The sequence below is a fragment of the Lacerta agilis genome, chromosome 3 (assembly GCF_009819535.1).
Source record: "Lacerta agilis isolate rLacAgi1 chromosome 3, rLacAgi1.pri, whole genome shotgun sequence".
Taxonomy (NCBI): domain Eukaryota; kingdom Metazoa; phylum Chordata; class Lepidosauria; order Squamata; family Lacertidae; genus Lacerta; species Lacerta agilis.
Window position 1 is genome coordinate 31,539,187 of NC_046314.1, and position 16,797 is coordinate 31,555,983.

The window sequence follows — 16,797 nt, forward strand, 5'->3', positions numbered from 1 at the left end:
AGTTCTTCTGCTAGCCTTCATGTGTGACTGAACTTTCCGAATGGTAATGTTATGGTGGTGTCTGATGAGCCACGTAAAAATTGTGAGTCCTTCAGTCAAGGATCTAGGAGCAGTGTAAGAAACTCGATGCTACTTTTTAAATCTGTGGGGAACTTCTACTTCTCTCCCTCCTATCACCGATGTTGCTGAACTACAACTCCCATAAGCCCCAACAAGTATAGTCAATGGCTAGGGATTGTGGGAGCAACATCTGGAGGTCCAATGGCCAAAGGTTTAACTCATTGTTACTTTGCCCTATTGTTGTATTGTTTGACCATTAGCAAAAAGTCCTACTTATTCTGTCACATTCTCACACATCAATCAATAGCTTCAGTTATATACTTCTTAAGTAGCTCCTTTCAGAATAATGAAATGAATCTCAGAGACTTTGATATTTTGTGTGTGTGTGTGTGTGTAATTTCATTTTTATCTTCAGACCCAATGGGAGCTTTCCTGCCTGGTCCCACACTAAGTTACCCATAGTTATTTTATGGTTATACCCATGGTTATTTCATAGAAATATCAGTCACACAAGGTTAAACAGCATGACAAATGTCATATCTAGCTTGGCCCTATACTGTATATTCAGTATCACAAAATATTCTCAGATTCCATCTTTTAAATAAACACTAGTGGCAGGCTGCAAACCATAAAACATTAACAGACGCTTGTGGTGACAAAATATTTTGAATTCATATTTTGAAGCATGAAACAATATTAGTAAAAATGCCTAAGATTTGTCAAAGAAAAATCTACCTCTTGTTGGGGAAATGCCTTTGCTATAATCTAAAACATGCATATGCTGTGCTATCTGGGTAATGTAGAGAAGAAGAAAATTGAATACCAATACAGTATGTTCCATGACTAGTGTTTCCATACGAATCATATTGGCTTTTACCTGCAGTGTCACAAAACACCAGCATCATAAGCACTTAGGCACTCGCATAGCAAGCCATAAGATGAGGCTGAAATTGCTTTTCAAATACTTTTCAACTTCCAGCCACAATTACTTTTAAATGAAGTGATGGTCCCATCACTGCAAATCAAATCAAACAAAATTTTGTTTATCTTTGCAACAGTTCTCTGGAGAACCTTTACTTCTCTTCTTACCTTACTTTAACTTAAATCAAATGAATATAAACTGACTTTTTACAATGTTTAAAATATAACTTATCTTTAAAAACAAAATAACAAATCATATCTTCATAATTAATAGTAAGCCAGATGTTGTCTTATTCCCATTGTTTTAATTTTCAGCTACCCCAGACTGAGTTTCATTTGGATTACTTTCACTAAATATGGTCAGCATTAAAAAGAAAAAAAATGCATATATAATTTAACATTATTTATATTTGTGCATCTATTTCTCATGCTTCCTTGTAAAGGAATGAATAGTCTATCCACTGAAAAAGAAACTTTGTCTCCATTCTATATCTCCTAATTGGTTTCTGCCTTTTTTCTTAAGTAGTTATGTAGATATTCAGACCACAAAATTCCATAGTCTGCGGCTATGGAAACCATGCTATTTCCCTTTTTAGAGGCAATTAGTAAAAATAAATAAATCTTCAAAGCAAAGGTTGCATATCATCTTGTTTTAAAAAAGGAAAGAAAAGAAAATCTAGATCCTAGAACTAAAGCAGAAAATATCTGCACTACAAATGAGTGAACATGGAAAATTCCAACTGCATTAGTCTTCCTAATATATTACTAATACCCAATTTATCATAAATTCCATTGTGCAATTACTTTATCAGAATAGTGCAAATTACTGCATATGAAAAACTGAAGTTCCCATCCTGTTCAGATAAAATTATACAGTCTTTATAAATAACTGTATAAATTTTAAAGGTGCTATTTTCACATGTCCTTTGAGGCAAACTTTAAATAGCATAATAAATTCTAGTTCCTTGCTTAAGTCTTCCCAAACATTCATTGCAACACTATTTCTTCTACTTTTCTCTGTGGAGCTGGAGGCATCTCTTCCACAGTGCTCTCTATGGCAACTAAACATGAGAGGAGTATCTCAGAAAGAGAGAATGACAGATGATGATAACTATTTTCCAATGGCCACATCCTTAGAGGGCTGTGGACTTCATTAGCGATAGAAAATGTATCCTGTGATACTTTGTGAATGTGCCAGGACTTAGTGGTAGAGCACACACTGAAGGTTTGATCCCTGGGATCTTCTGGTAGGGCTGTAGAAGACTCCTCTCTGAAACCATGGAGAGCTGCTGCCAATCAGTGTAGACAATAATGAGCTAGATGGACCAAGGATCTGACTATATTGAGGCAGCTTCCTATGTTAGTGGATCCCTAGGTAAAGTCTCAGGACTGGGAAACAAGTGATGCCATTATTCTGACCTAAATAAAAATGCCAGCTCCTTGTGTAAGCTTTATTTGGTATCCCACCCACCCAAAGTAGGACATTGCTATGCTACCACTTTCAGGGGTTTTCTTTTTCTTGACCCAAGGTGGCTATCTGAGAGACCATAACAGCCTTCAATAGTCCAACTCCTGCTCTCACAGTGGACAATCACATGCCTATGGGAAACCCACAATCAGGACCCAAAAGTGAGTGTGTATGTGTATGTGAGTCATTATGGGCATAGAGATCAGACACGCTTACATTTTATGAAGCTGGTGAAAATGGGACAAAGATGAGAGGAATCTGACTTATTTATGTTCTAAGTAGGTATCACAGCTTTGCAGGTTCCAGTGCCATGTAGAAATGATTCAGCTTTATAATACTGAGCACTCTGCAACACAGTTCCAGTTCCAAGTTCTTTTAGGGTTCTGGGCTGCCAGGAGGGGCCCTCCTTAAGTAGCCTCAACTAACCCTCATTGCTGTTGACTCTGCCAGTTTCCTTGCTCCTGTCCCTCTGGGCCCAGATGAAGAAGTCAAGGTTAGTGGAAGTTGCTGCTCATTCTCTTTGCTCCTGTAACTGCTTGCTTGGGTGGGTGAGCAGGCAGCCACAGCAAAGCAGCCACAGCAAAGTAGTCACAGGTCAGATAGCTTTGGGGGTTATCAACCCCGATGTTATATTATACCAGTGGCAAGGGTGATGTGTGCCCCATATCAAAGAGAAGACAAACTGGGAACTAACCCGTCTATCTCACAACCTCCGCAAGGTTCACAAATGCTTTGTGAAGCATATTCTTTCTTCACCCAGGGCCAGTTCCAGAGACCATTAATAGTAAACTTTTGCTCAGACCTCAAAACTGGTAAAGGACCTACCACCCCAACATTGCTGCTTTTCTTTTTTTTGCACAAAGAACTCAAGAAGGTCAAGATAAAGCATTCTAGGTCCTGCCTCTTCCAGGTTAAGGAGGCCCACTGAGGATGCCATGTCCAATAACACTCACATCCTCAGCCAACTCTGTCTCCATTCTTTTCCAGCCATGCTTCAAAGCTATGGAGTATGGGCGGAGCAAAGAGTACTCTGTGCAATAATGCCACATTGGAAATGCTATTCTTCTAAGTTAAGAATGTCATGCTGTCAGGTTCCTGCCAGCGACTCCTGACTGGTTGCCCAGGAACATACAAAGACAAGGAAATGTTTCTTACCGTCCACTTTTTATTCAGTATTTACAGAAAGGCTATAGAACCCAGCCTCTTGGATAATGGTGTTGTCCCGAGTGAATCTCCAACCCCTGTCTCTCCCACTTCCTCATTTGTCATTCTCATCGTCTCTCCTATGGGTGCTGCTACGTGCCCTCTATCTTTGAGCTCTTTGCTCTCCTACTTTCAAGGTTTGCCAGGTTCTGGCAGTGGAGGGGGGAGAATGCTTTCTAAAGACACTGTGTCCATCAGCTGTCACCCCCTGATGCTTCATTCTCCTCCTCCTCCTCCATTATTTTCTAACTTTCCCCCTCATCTGCCTCTGAGCTGTGACCTCCCTCAAACCCCTGTTGTAAATCTAAACTGTTTTCCTCTTCCTCCTCCCTGGAAGGGTCAAGCTGGGGAGGCGGTCTCCACCATTCTTCCTCCTTTTCCCAGTCCCTGACACATGTGCAGGAAACTACTGAAAATATCATGCGCTCTTCATGGGGAACTTGCATAGAGAACATACCAATGAGACCCCAGAGAGCTGCCACAAGTTAGAGCTAGCAATACTGGACTAAATGGGCAAACAGTGTGACCTGCTGGAAGGCAGCTGCCTCTGAACATTTAGTTCTGCTGCAGTAGCCCAAAGAGAAATGAAATGTTCTGAGCTTAAAAGGCAAATATATGACCTTTGCCTTTTGTATCATGTAATCTAGAATCTCCTTTGCACTATATAGATGGAAGGAGTAAAATACCACGAAGACACATATAAGATGTCTCTTGTGTTTTTAAAGGCTGAAAGTGTCATGATTAATATAGGATTTTTTTTCTTCCTAAAGGTGAATCTACCAATACTGAGAGTTAGCCTTTTGAAAATAATGTAATTTTTTTTTAAAGGAGCACTATTCAAGCATTCACAATTGTCCAGTCTATCAACTGATGAGAAGGTCATGGCCATTTAAATACTTAAAGGTTAAAAAAAAGGAAAAAAAGAGAAACCTTTAAACAACTAATATTGCCTGTTAGCAATTTGATCAGAGGAAGTACTCGAAAAGAAGGAACCAATAAGCCTTTCTGCAGCAGGAAGGGAGAAGGAACTACACTGCCCACTTTTAGACCACTCTGTGTTACAGTAATAAAAGTCGAGAAAGTGCTGTGTGTAGATTCCCTTTCACAGTAACAATGGTTATTGCTGGATGAAGGAAAATTATTTCCATAATTATTACAAAATAAAAACTAAAAACCTTTTGACCCCAATCCAGAGTTCCCCAGGTACAGCAACAGGTTGCTAATGCAACCTCCAAAAGAAGAAGAAGAAAGGCAAAACCTCAAAAAAAAAAAATTGGCATCAGAGCAACCTCTATGAAGAGTAATAGTCTTGGGGGGGGGGAACGCCCCAAGCATGTTTTAGTTGATAATCTTCCTCAAGAGCAGAAGATGAAGATTATTCTATCAAGACAACATGTCTCCTTTAAGACAGTGCCTTGAGTTGTTGTTTAATCGTTTAGTCGTGTCCAACTCTTCGTGACCCCGTGGACCAGAGCATGCCAGGCACTCCTGTCTTCCACTGCCTCCTGCAGTTTGGTCAAACTCCTTCATGGTTCATTGCCTTGTCATGGCGAAGGGGCTTGGATAATTCAGAGAAGCTATGAGCTATGCTGTGCAGGGCCACACAAGACAGACAGGTCATAGTGGAGTGTTTTGACTAAATGTGATCCACCTGGAGCAGGAACCGGCAAGCCACTGCAGTATCCCTGCCAAGAAATCTTCAGGGACAACAACAACAGTGCCTTGAGAGAGCAACCTTAACCTTGTGCCCCTTGCTTGTGTGAAACCAGGGATGTTTTTGGGGGAGCAGATCTTCCAGAATTCACCAGACCCTTACCTGGTGTAAATCCAATTTGTGGAATACCACAGACTCCTCACAGCAGCAAGGTTAAACGTCCTGGAAACAGCGGTCTTGTTGGGGAGATACATATGCCCTGAGAGTCTGTCCCTGTGCCTTGGGAATGGTTGAGTCAACCGAACACATTCTCCTGACCTGTCCATTTTATGTAGATCTTAGACAAAAACAGATAACTCCACTCTTAGGCCACCTTAGCCTGGTAGATTGAGAATGTCAGGTTTTGTTTTTGGTGAACAATTTTACTGGTATCACAATCTTTGAGGTGGCCAAATTCTTTTTTTGGCCCTTAAACGATGTAAGGTTAAAATCGATAGTATCGATATGGGTCTTTATGTATAATCTACTTTTAGTGTATGTTTTAGTGTAAACCCCTCTGAGTTGTCTCAGGTTTTTAAAAATTTGTATGGATAATGATTGTGTTCTGACTGACGGTTGAATAAATTGTTGTTGTTGAATCTTGTGCCCCCAAGGAAAGTTTCAACCAACAAAAATGTACTCAGCATTTTTGATCCAGTAAAGTCCCTTCATTCAGTATGACACCCATGTTCCTTTGCCCAGAGGAGTGCTATTGTCGGTAGTGTCTGAGCCTTTGCACAACGTTTCTGTCACAAGTGACATTAGTGGGTGGATGCCAGTGGGTGGGGCTGCTCAGTGTTTCCTCCCTTCCAAGTAGAGGGAGCAATAATGAGCAAGATGGGAGCAATAATGAGTGAAGTGGGCTTGTAACTTTTACTGTTCAAAGAATTCATCTTTTTTATGTTTTGCATCTTTTTGGTCTTTTGTTGCTGCTCCTTTTTCGTCCTTCCAAAGTTAGTTCCAAACCCTGCTGGGTTGGGAAGAAGAGGGAGATATTTCAGGCAGTTTCTTCCCTCTGGCAATGCTAATAATCTGCTGAGAACAAGGGAACCCCACTATGCATTTGTGATTCTTTCTCTTCCCTATCACTGCTCCCCACACACTTTATAAACAGGCAATCATCCATCTGAAGCACATGCATGGAGTTCAGGAATCATGGGCATCCACTCACACACCAGCCATGCTTCAATATTGGTCTCCTATGGAGGGCTTCTCAATGCCCAAGGCACATTGAATCGAGACCTGGAAGTGATGCCTTTACAACCGAAATTGGTAGGAGGCATGTTTCATGCAAAGTTTCACACCCATCCATCCATGAAATGCACCCCCTACAGTTTTAGGAATTGTTCAGGGTAGGGAAAATGGAGCAAAAGCATTTGCCCACTCAGAAAGGTGGCTCCATAACATCTGGTTATACGGATCATGTAGACAGTGATATGTACCCACTTCTCTTAATGGCACCAAAGCTGCTGCTGAAGAGGCCAGTGAACAGGAATGAACAAAAAGAGGTAAGATTCTCATGGAACATTTGCTGTCTCCTGAAAATGCCCAAACCAATGTTCACCCATGAAAACTGTTGTTGCTACAAGTTTATTGAGTCTGATCATATGGCTAAGACTGCTTAATGGAGAAGAGGTTTCATGGCTGGCTTAATAGCCAGTGACCAGAGGTGGCTTCCATTGCCAGTTACTTGAGAGCTTGACCTTGAAGAGGAAGTGGTCCATTTGAATTGAATGAGGCAAGGGTGATTCCAGACAAGCCCAGCTGCTATACAGAGGTTGCAAGTGTTGCAACCTTATTACTATTTATAGCTCTAATATCACTGATGTGGAAAAAGGAGTAAGAGATTATCTAACAGACCAAATTAATTTGAAATGTGGCCTGTGAATGTTATTAAATCCAAGACAGCTTTTTTGCAAGAGATTGACTGTTTAACATTTTTTGATATAAAAAGACTGAAACTTGAAATAAAAACCACTTGTCAGCTCCTTATGAATCATTTAGTGATACCCAGCTTCTATTAAGTGAAAATTAATGTTATGCCTCATATTAGTTCCCCCTTTGTGAAGAGAAGTCTCCTTTGTATGGTTAGTTACACCGACATAGATTGCCAAAATATAGCCCTAAGCAAACAGCTTGATGAGAAATTAGTGCACATGTGTAACAAATTAAGATGCAGTTTATCCTAGAATGTTTAATAGCAGTCTGTTTGAAATAAATGCATGCCTCCTGCAAATGTCCATTTCTTGTTTTGGGGCTATGGGTGAGAGTTGTTGCCATTTAATAGCTGTTCTGATTAGCTGTTCTGAAGGGAATGTAAGAAATACAGGAAGTAAATAAATAGACAGGCAGTAGTGATGTAACTGATGTTCCATAGATGGATCTGTCCGGCTCATATTATTCAACCGCCTTATGAATGAAGTGCTATTTCCTCAGACTTCTGCAGCTTGGGATGTTAAATGAGATTCTATGTATGGGCAGGCAGTGTTCAAAAGACACTCCCCACCCCCCCCCACCCCTGCAAGCTACTTTGCAGGCACATGCAAAGCATGTTATTTTTAATGCCAAGTCCTTACTTCTGAGGAATCTTTCATTAATTTCTGTGAAACTATTTGAGGTTTCCCTCCCCCCCATGAACAATATACTATGCTGCACACATATCATAACCTGGGGGAGTTGCACAAGCCATGCATGGGACCCCAGACAAAGCTATAATTCCGAGGGACAAATGTGATAATATGCACCTGTGCACATGCATCAAAATTACAAAGTTGAATAAAAGTCTCAGAAAACAGATGAACTTTTTTTCAAAATTCTTGCTGAGAAAATTCATAAATACCAAGCTGATTCCAAATTGAGCCTTGGACATTTTGCTACATGCACACAAAGAGCCTGAAAGGAGCACTAGAAATTCTTCAAATCATTGTGGAATTCAAAGACAAAAACCATGTTCTTCACTGACCCTGAACTGCAAAAGTTGGGATGAATTCTGCATGGAGACATTTTAGCACAGAACCTCACCTCTACTTTGTTTCTAAGCTTCATCTGCACTCTACATCATTGCTGGCTAGTTACATTTGCTATGGCTGGTGTCAAAAGGCCAGTTTTAGCCAAGACTGAAGGTAGGCATCTTGCTTCCTTGCTACTTTTTATTTCTTTCCCCCTGAAATACATGGTAGGAATCAGAACCAAATGGCTGCAGGGGGTCTACAAATGAATATCCCTGACATGTTGAAAGGTGGGTGGGGCCATGCCCATCAATGCTCAGATCTCCCTTCATGTGGCAAATATCTGTGTGCTTATACCAATACATGTGTACGGCCCCTTAAATCTGCCAAATGTATGGCCAGTGTGGGCTGTGGCCACCCCACAAATCAGTATTGGGGGGTGAAGAGAGCCTGCACAGCCCCACAGTGCCATTACACATGCTTTGAATGTGTGGCCGGGATTGTCTGAACCCCTACCCTACAATACTGTGTAAACCGTCACATGTGGATCAGAGCCCCATATATGAGATAGATTTGTCAGGTTTCCGTTGCGCCTGACAGCTAGGGACATATCTGAGTGCAATTTTCCTTGCACTCATGAGAAATAGCTAAGGTGAGAAATAGTTTGAGAGGGAACTGTCATGGCAAAGTCTTCCTCTAACAGCAGCCACAAAGAGAAGGTGGGTCCTCTCCCTGGGGGTCAGGTGGCCCCTCTTGTGGGTGGAGCCTTGCTTGTTATTTTGCTGCTATTAAAATGGCTGAATGTCGTTGGGAGTTCTAGGCCTAAGATGTGTTTGAATCCTAAAGCAGTTTTAAATTCATTTTTTTTAGAAGCTGTGTCTATGCTTTTTGAATCTCTATTAGAACGGAGCCCTAGCATTATCTTTTTACACAAATGAATCACTGTGTATGAGTTATGCAAGAAAGAGATTGGATGAATTTTGCATACCTTAATCTCTCTCATGTTCTCTGAAGTGAAATGATAACTCACAGACAAATTTCCTGAGAAAGATGCTCATGCCCAAGCATATGTACAACTAATGCTTCATTTTTTTTCAGACAAGATGCAAGGGAAGTTAATTTCCCCCCTCCTAGTTATAAATGGCTACAAGCCGAAGTAACAGACTGTGCAGATTTTCTTTGAAACTGTTATCGAGGAACCACAAATTACTGCTGATTGTACCATAACTGTGCCAAGATGAAGTTCTAACTATAAAGTGATATTGATCTTGGTTAGATATATGAAGAAGGGATGTTGCAGTACAACAGTAATCAATCAGAAAAATAATCTAGAGGCTAATCAATGTCTCCGAATAAGGGAGCATTAATCCCTGATGGAGATATTACAAATACAATCATATCTAGCTTAGTTATCTAAATTCCACTCACCATCTTCCCTTATTATGTTGATCAAGGAATTGAATTACAGAAGGCTGCAACTAGCTGTTCTTCCAAGCCTGATGCCCCTTCCCCACTATTCTATTTAATTGTCTGCACTGTAATTTAATGTAATGCTGTCTCAGTAGTGGCAAGCACAAGAATTTCTTGTAACAGTAACCCATTAAGGCATATTAAAAGTATTTATCATGGTTCTCAGGAGTCCCGATAAACACAGCACAGGGGGGACTGGGATTTAACATAATTGCTACAAATATTTCAAAATGGGCTCTTCGGCATTTATCTATATGTAAAACACTGAAAACAATAATAAAGCAAAGCACAACAGTATCAAAATCCAGTCTTAATGGAGTTCTGTGAAAACAAATAAAACACTTTAGACTATAAATCATTGCTCTACAGAAATGCAGATGGGCAAGGCCTTCAAGGAAAATGAACTATGGTTCTCAAAAGACCCATAATATGCCCCATCATAATATGTCAATTTTTTTACTTTATTTCACATTTTTGTTTCTAGTAGTATCATTCCATTTTTATCTAAACTTTTTTCAAATATATGTTGGAAGTTTCATTGTGCCATTCTTCAAAGAAAACTTGATGAAGGAAGCTGGGCCACTGACTAGCCCCTTTAAGGTTTGACTTCTCCCCATCCATACTTCAAGGCATTTTGTTCAATTACCTTCCATGAAAACTGTGTCCATACTATAATTGGCTGCAAAGCCTTTCTTTACAGTTCCTACAATGACCCCATTCTCGTTACAGATAACCCTTCATCCACAACAATCTGCAGTATCTAACCAACTGTCTGGCATCTATGTTGTGACACAAATGGATCAGTTAAACAATTCTGTCTCAGATTCTGTCCAATGTAAGGAAATAAAACCTTTTTGCAAAATTAGGCAGCTTTGCATCAACTTGCAACTCACTTATTCCGGAACTTTACTTCTTGACAAAAAAAAACAGGCTGCGGGACTAAAAACAAGCACAACAGGGAAATGATTTTAGGACCTTTTGTGAGAACTATAAGGAAAAACACAATGAGGAGGAGAAAATCCGAGGAAAAAACGGTGGACGCAACCCGTCGAGGAAAGGTAGAAAAATTAGGAGGCAGAGAACAACAAGAAGAAAAAAATGGGAAAACTGCAGGAAAAAAGATCGCTTGGCGGAAGGTGGCACAGACTCTGGTTGTGGAAAAATTCTCAAGGACATATGAGATAAGAATGGAGTACAAACCAGTTTCCCAGGACTGTGGAATTTCGGTATTTGAAAGGGTGGGGGTGGGTTGAAAATCTTTATGAACTTTGTGGAAACTCTCTGGCTATCATGGTATTGACACAAGGTATGGCTAATGGATAATGATATGGTCTTAAAATGAATGGTGAGGTAAAGGGGGGAAGGATTTTAGGTTAATTCAATCCTAAATAGGTGGTCGTAATAGATTTGGGGGGAAAAATATGAAAGCTTAGAAATACAGTGAGTGTGGAGGATAGTTAAAAAAAAGAAGAAACAGATTCGCAAATTGGAAAAGTATTCTGTCAGAAATATTAGTAAATGTAAGAAGGAGAGGAAATAGTATGGTGATTATTGGCAATAACTGCAAATTAGGTTTGATTTGGGAGTCTACGGGTGGGAGTCGGGGAAGTCCCAGGAGTTAAGATGATATGTGAATGGTAAGGTGATTAAATTGGCAAATCATAAGTGTTCACCCCAGTGAGAGGGGGGTTTATTTGGTATGCTCCTCTTGGTGAGAGAAAGGGGGGTTAGAAAAATTTAATCATGTGTTATAAATTGATTGTAATTTGGATGTAATTGGAAAAAGTCTAATAAATATTATTTAAAAAAAACAAGCACAACATACATGCAAGTAGTTCTCTTTGCTCTGAACCACTTTCTCTTCATCTCTAACATATCAAAGGAAATTTAACCTGCATCTGCAGTGGCCATACTTCTTTATTATTTAATACTTTGCATGCTAAATCCTAGTAGTGAAAACAAATCTTGTGGAAGATCCTTAGTTTGCTTGTAAATAACATTAGTAGTAAATGTAAAGGTAAGGGGACCCCTGACTGTTAGGTCCAGTTGCGGACAACTCTGGGGTTGCGCCGCTCATCTCGCTTTACTGGCTGAGGGAGTCAGCGTACAGCTTCTGGGTCATGTGGACAGCATGACTAAGCCGCTTCTGGTGAACCAGAGCAGCGCACGGAAACGCAGTTTACCTTCCCGCTGGAGCGGTACCTATTTATCTACTTGTACTGCGTGCTTTTGAACTGCTAGGTTGACAGGAGCAGGGACTGAGCACGGGAGCCCACCCTGTCGCAGGGATTCAAACCGCCGACCTTCCGATAGGCAAGCCCTAGGCTCTGTGGTTTAACCCACAGTGCCACCCGCGCCCCACACTAGTAGCAGTATGAAGAAATACAAAAGTCTGTTCTAACATCAGATTTGAAGCAGGCGTTAGATGCTTTAGTTATCACCACTGTGTGACACAAGTAATAACACGGGGCTCTCTTTCAAAGCATCTGTTCCAGGGCTGCTGCAATTATTTGCCAAGTGTTCCCTTAGAACAATGTAATATTTTTTTTAAAGAACTCGCCCTGGAGTATGCAATTCCTCAGAGAAGGTTAAATTACCCTCTTGGTTATTCAGTTTTGAAAATGCCACCACTAATTGCACTCAAATATTATACCACTCCATGAATCATTTCAGCAGGAAACATTTAAAGTGAAGCAGATGGCTTAATCTCTACTACAAATCCAGTATCATCCGGCCCTGCAGCCAGGCCCAGGAGTGAACAACTACACAACAGGGACTGCAGGCTCCCAGAGCTAATAGGCAAAATGGGTAGTTTGCACTTGACCTTCATTCACCCACGCAAGCGACTAGGAACATCTATTATAACAAATTATTTCTGTAGTCAAGGGAGACCATGACTAAACACGAACCTTGCTTCAATGTATAAAGCCCTGTATTTTCTAATCCCCAACTAGAGACAACACATCTCAAGGAGTGAAAAAACACCTGCTCCCATAAACACCGGGAGGAATCCTTTAATTTATTTATTTAATCCATTTACCCATTTATTTTTCACTTGCCTCATAAAAGAAGTAAAGCCCGTTTTGCACTGGAAGCACAAAAGTTGGTATCCAAAAATCAACTCAGTTCAACATGCCCAAGGTTGAGACTCTGGCATAGGGTTATCTCAGCCACCCATGCCTTTACAACAGCAAATTTCCATGCCTTTACAGCTGAAAGGGATTTCAACAAGGGTGTGATATGCAGGGATGCAGTGAGCATTCATTGTCTAAAATGAATCAACAGACTGTAGTCCTATTTGGTTGTTCAGAACAATGGGTAGTATAAAGAGCTGGCATAAGGGCAAACAGCAATGTACTGCTGAAGACCCATGGGGGTAAAAGGATCTTCAGCCGTGGGTCATTGACTCCCTCCAGCTATTTTGTGCCATGGAACTTGCTTAAATCTGCATTTTAAAATCAGTGAAGATGGCCATGCCCCCACTGGTTTCAATAAGCACACCTGGTTCTTGAGCACCCCCCCTACAAGATCTCAAGTTTTTTAAGTGCTCAAGGGAAATGTTCTCTCTCTCTCTCTCTCTCTCTCTCACACACACACACACACGAGAGAGAGAGGAGAGAGAGAGAGAGAGAGAGAGATTATTTTTGCATCCCTGGTGATATGGCATCATAAAAGTCTGCTGTTCAAAGTGCAAAAAAAGCCAAATACATCATGTTCAAGCCTATTGGGGATGCCTAAAGTAGCTGTTTGGATCCAGGCCAAAAAGAGGTGTGATTAAATCATCCCCTTTCTTTTGGCACATGCAGATAATGTTTTATGCTATTCCTATTCCCATTTATGTCACTTGGTCATTTACGTGTGCTTCATAACGGTCAATGATTTTGAAGGAAAATAAACTATGGTATTTGCTCATGTTTGACTGTATTTTCTACATGGGGAAAGGCGTTCCAGATAACTGTTTCCATGTACATACAGTGGTACCTCTGGTTAAGTACTTAATTCGTTCCGGAGGTCCATTCTTAACCTGAAACTGTTCTTAACCCGAACCACCACTTTAGCTAATTGGACCTCCCACTGCCGCCGCGCCGCCAGAACATGATTTCTGTTCTTATCCTGAAGCAAAGTTCTTAACCTGAAGCGTTATTTCTGGGTTAGCGGAGTCTGTAACCTGAAGCGTATGTAACCCGAGGTACCACTGTAATATGTTCATTTTATTTAAATCTCTGATTTTCCTTTACTTAGACAAGCTGATATTTTAAATTCTGCTTACTAATTTCACAAGGGTTTTTAAAGGGATGTTTATTTCAATTATGCATAAAATATAAACAAAAACACAAGAAAAATAAAAACAAAGGGATGTTTTATTGTGTTTTTATATATGCTGGAAGCCGCCTAGAGTGGCTAGGGCAACCCAGTCAGATGCGTGGGGTATTATTATTATATTATTATTATTAGTAGTAGTAGTAGTAGTAGTAGTAGTATTTTCTGCAATCAACAGGGTCCTTACATTAGTATATCATAAAGATATTTCTAGATCCTGCAGCGTTTCCATGCATACAGCTATCCTAGCTGCTGTCAATAGCCATGTTATAAATTCTTTGGATTTCAGTTGTTGAGTATGACTGTCCCATATATTCAAGAGTGACAGCTGCAGAGTCATTTGTATAGAAGTATTTAGAATAAGAGAAAGCTCCTGATACACATGACATCAAAACGTTGTTTTTTGGTTTAATGAGTGGGCACTCCCATCACAGGTGGAAAAAAAATGTTCCTTCTGCCCCACCCATGCCAACAACATTTCTATGCCATCTTGGAACTTATATGGGGTAACACTGTCAGAGTTCAATGCCACCTAAGTGAAAGTTCTAATGAACATTCTTCTATATACATGCAGACACAGATTTATAAGGCTTAGAAGATCACATATTGTTCTATTTACTCTCCGATATAGCAATATACATACTTGTTTCTAAAAGTTTTCAGACCCGTTAGGAATCCAACTAATAAATCAAGAAATTCACTGTATATAATAGAAACTACCCAATTTCCAGAAGCACCCTAGTTTAACAATAAAAGTTCAAATTTATTAAGTTCACTATTGGCCTGAGTCTTCAAATGTGATTCATCGATAAAGATTTAAATTGGAAAGCCTGTAGCTAATTAAGGTTTTGGTTGCCAGCTATGACCCTACGTTGTTCCAAAGTAATAGGGTTTTAAATACTGTATAAATTCTGCAATCTAAACATGTCTTTCTTTTCCTATTTCAGTACCATGCTGTGTAACGCCATATCCTTAACTTTGAATGGGATCCCAGTGGAAATAAAGGCAAGCAGATAGGTGGTATGTGGCATTGCCAATTTCCCTAGGTGTTCAACATGCACAATGTGAATGGATTATGATTTTTTTTGTAATAAAAATGTATTTAAATGATGAATTGGAAGGACCCACAACACTGTTTGTTGTAATATTTCTTGCTCTAAAGTCATCCATTTCTTACACACTTTTGAAATAATAAAACATAGCTGCTTCAATTGAAATATCTCATAACAGAGGCCCAGCTGTGACAGGCCTCTGCCCCCCTCCAAACTGTTTTCTATAGTAATTTTTCTTAGCCAATCAGGTTCTTTTCCCTTGAAAAATATATTTATTTATTAATTTTTGCCAAGATTTAAATGTATTTGGGCAGAGATACATGGAGTGCATTAGAAAAAAATACCCTCAAAAGACAATACCACTATGCACTAGAATATGCATGGCAGATATTCTGCGTAACACTGAGAGGTTCAGTTTGGTCCATTTGCATTTCCTTTTTAATCTTTTTGATCAGGAGAGGTGAATTCAGACAATATAATTTATTTAGGCTGCTTTTATGAGCATGCACTCATGGATATTTAAACCCTTTGTTACATATAGAGTACTGTTTTGCAACTCCAGTTTTTCTCTAGGCTTAAAGCTAAAATACATCATTGATAAATTTATATTACTGCATAATACAAAAACTCCTTCGAAATCAGATAATTCCTGTGCCGAGGCCAGCAAGGATTTGTGTGAAGCGCTCAATTAAGATAAAACTGAGTGGCACACTCAAGTTAGTCAAGCCTTAGTCTCACTGAAATTGATGGCACAGAATTTGTGGTGACAGGCAAAGCAATCCATCACCACCTTACACCAGGCTCGGGGTGTGTGGATTTAGAATCCGCAGCCATGACATTCTTGATGGCTGTAGCAGAAGGCTGTGGGTCAGGGCAACCCAGCCTAACCCCTGAACCAACTTTTTGTGCTGGACAGCATGGAAAACTCCCTGTGTCAGTCAGCTGTGGCTGTGAGACCACTGGATCCCAAGGCCACTCAGCCCTTCCCCACCCTTTCAATGACCTGTTTTGGGGCTTTCTGCTGGGCTCCTCTGGCAGGTGGAGACACTGTTAGTGGGCTTCTCACCCTAAGGCCCACGCAGAAAGGGGGACAGCCAGGTACACTTGCCCCAGGCCTCAGAGGGCTAAGTTAGCTGCCAGGGTGGGGGGCGCCTGCCAGGGACCAGCTGCTTTTTTTTTGATTTTTTTATATATATAACTTTATTCCAACAAGACTCCTGCCCCAAACCTCAGTGGAGCTCTGCACATTTAGCAGCCAGTGGAACACTACCTCAACCAGCAGAGCTGAGCAGAGAGAGGCAACTCTGTCCACTCAATCTAAATCCTCTACAGTCCAGCATTAAGGGGTAGCGGTGAATTGCTCTGTAACTTAAGCATGTGTGAATAACTGCCCGGATCCAACCAAGTGTCAATATCATGTTTTCCTATACCATATAGCAATGATACCTGTAGGAAACAAAATTAAAACTCTGCAGAGAGAGGTTACACAGGAATTGGGTTTCTATCAAACTACTATATTAAAGTTGCTCGATTGCAAGTGAATTCTTTGTTCGAAATCCACTAAAGGAAAATACTGATAGGGTTTTAAGCGAAAGGGCTTTGAGGGGAATCTATTTCAGTACAGTACAGCCCAAGAAATGTTCGATCCAACTAAGCCATGTT

General features: G+C 40.4%; 1 protein-coding gene across 4 annotated transcripts in view; it reads right to left on the reverse strand.

Annotated features, from left to right (window-relative positions):
- Window positions 1–16,797, reverse strand: part of KHDRBS2 (KH RNA binding domain containing, signal transduction associated 2) — a 317,562-nt gene that overhangs the window by 161,079 nt on the left and 139,686 nt on the right. The gene's annotated exons all lie outside the window — the stretch shown is intronic.